General features: G+C 38.1%; 1 non-coding gene across 1 annotated transcript; it reads left to right on the top strand.

The window, feature by feature from the left end:
* Nucleotides 1-1,280: 1,280 nt before the first annotated feature.
* Nucleotides 1,281-1,408, top strand: LOC115873901. Its single transcript, XR_004048673.1, has one exon. It is a non-coding gene; the product is annotated as a small nucleolar RNA SNORA30/SNORA37 family (small nucleolar RNA).
* Nucleotides 1,409-2,487: the final 1,079 nt, after the last annotated feature.

Raw genomic sequence — 2,487 nt, 5'->3', positions numbered from 1 at the left:
CTTGCACCAGCTGTTGATCTGGTATGGTTTGGGAGCTTCTTAATGAGAAAGTTTTAAGAAGATAGAAAACTGTTGCTAAGAAAAGGGCAAGAAAGTTGTGCCAAGGAATATTTTTTTCAGTTATGATAAAGTTCCTACTCTTCCAGGATATGAAATAGTGATTGTCCCACAAGCATTTTGTGGGGAAATCTCAACCCATCTAGCTTACATCCTGACTCTTTCCCCTTTACATTTTTTTCCTCAAATTCATAAAACACTTAAAAGGAATATGATTCGAGTCCCGCAAGAATGCTAAAACTGCCATTTGATGTGGTTTAAATAAAAAAGCATAGAATTCTTTAGAAAGGCTAGACAGTATAAAATCTAGATGGAGGATATGTTAAACAAAGTCTTCATATTTTTAATTTTTTGTTTAATCGGGGCTTCTGTAATTTTGTAGCAATACTTTTTCAATAGCTTTCTAAAAAAATAATTGAATATATTGTTGGTAAAGTTTCTTTCTGGTCAACAGTAAGTAGGCTAATAACAGTAAACTATTGGGGAAGTTAAAAATTGTAAGGTATTTTTGCATGTGTGGAATAGGGTATCACCAACCCCCATATTGTTTAAAGGTTAGTGAATAATCAAAAGTACCTTTTAGTTTAGAGCATTGTGGTGGTATTTCTTTGAAACTACATGCCTGATGAAAAATATGTGGTAGAGCCACAGATGATTCTGGAAAGTAAACTAATTTTGAAGTACTAAGGGTGTGAAATATAAAACGGGAAAGAGGGTGTTTTCTAATGTTCAGATCTGTTGCCCTTGATGCCTACAAGGTGAACTGTTAGAAATATCTAATAATTCTTGTTCTGGTACAGATGACATCAAATAATAGATGAGCTCTCAATAATTATTTTTGTAACTCATGACATTATTAATCCATTATCAATCCTTTTTCTTTCCATACTCAATTCCTACTCTTCTTAAAACTCACTGCCATTGAGTCAAGGCGGACTCATAGTGACCCCTGATGAGTTTTTGAGACTATAACTGTTATGGAAATAGAAAGCCCAGTCTTTCTCCTGAGGAGCTACTGATTGATGGTTTCACACTGCAGACTATGCGGCTTGTGGTCCAATATATAACCACTACACTACCAGGACTCCGTATAGGCACTTCAAAATATCCATGAATTCCTGTGAAATATTACTTTGTATGTCAATGTTTTTACTTTACATAATTTTTTTTACAAAAATTTGAAAAGTTTTTAACTTTATGATGCTTTTAAGATTATCCATTTTCTGGCACTTGCACAGGCCCTCCCCAGGCGTTGGGGCCAGGACTTGGTAGCTGGTGCTGAGAGAAAACTCACAGTTGCATCCTTGCTCTGGGACTGTGTCAGTGGCAGTGGTCAGCTAATGGGACAGAGAAGGGAAAAGAAAAGAAAAAAAGATAATCCGTTTTATGTATGTCCATCTAATTTTTAATAACAGCTGCTCTGTGATATTCTATGTTGTTTATTCCCATTGAGTTGATTTGGTAGAATCACTTCTCTTGTGAAGGCTTTCTGTTGCTCTTAATCTCTTGCACAAACAGTGCTATAATGTGCCTCTTTGTGCATGACTCTTCATAGTCTATGTCAGTTATGTATTGCCAGATAACTAATTACTCTAAAAGTCAGTGGCTTAAACAACAAATGTTTACTTTTTCAGCATTTCTTGTATCATGAATTCAGTAGTGATTTGGTTGAGAATATGGCTTAGGATCTCATTAAATGAGTCAAAATATCTGCCAGGACTACCTGCAAATTTGACTGGATTGGGATGGCCTACTCACATAGCCTCAGTTTCTCTCTGGCTTTCAGTAAGAGTCCTTACTACTTCTTGCCACTTGAACCTCTTTATTGCCAGGAGCCCTTGTGGTGTAGTGGTTATGTATTGGACTACTAATTACAAGGTCAGCAACTCAAAACCACTGTCAGCTCCTCAGGAGAAAGATGAGGCTTTCTCCTCCCATAGAGAGTTACAGTCTCGGAAATGCAGGGGCAATTCTAACTTGACCTGAAGTGTCACTATGAGTCAAAATTGACTTGTTGGCAGTGATTTTTTTTTTTTAAGTAAGCCTCTCCATTGGACTTGGATGCTATGATATGGCACCTGACTTCACTTCCCAGAAAGAAAACAAGGAGGAAGCTGCAGTCTTATTCTTAATTAAGTCCATAGGTTCACGAATTTATTTGACCTACACGTTCATCAGGAGAGACCAATCCCTGGAGAAGGTCATCCTACTTGGTAAGTGGAGGTGCAGTGAAAAGAGGAAGGCACGCGTCAAGATGAATCAACACAGCGGCAGCAGCAGTGGGCTCAAAGATTAGGTCAATTGTGAGGATGGCGCAGGACCAGGCAGTGTTCCGTTCTGTTGTGCGTGGGGTCACTATGGGACTGAACCGACTCAATGGCACCTAACAACAACCACCATCACCCACTTTCCAGAAAAAAGAAATTACTT

Source organism: Echinops telfairi, unplaced genomic scaffold, assembly GCF_000313985.2.
Source record: "Echinops telfairi isolate 266 unplaced genomic scaffold, ASM31398v2 ScPeMD7_7469;HRSCAF=8507_1, whole genome shotgun sequence".
Lineage (NCBI taxonomy): Eukaryota > Metazoa > Chordata > Mammalia > Afrosoricida > Tenrecidae > Echinops > Echinops telfairi.
The sequence above is the reverse complement of the archived record's forward strand: the minus strand, read 5'-3'. Positions and strand labels throughout refer to the sequence as shown.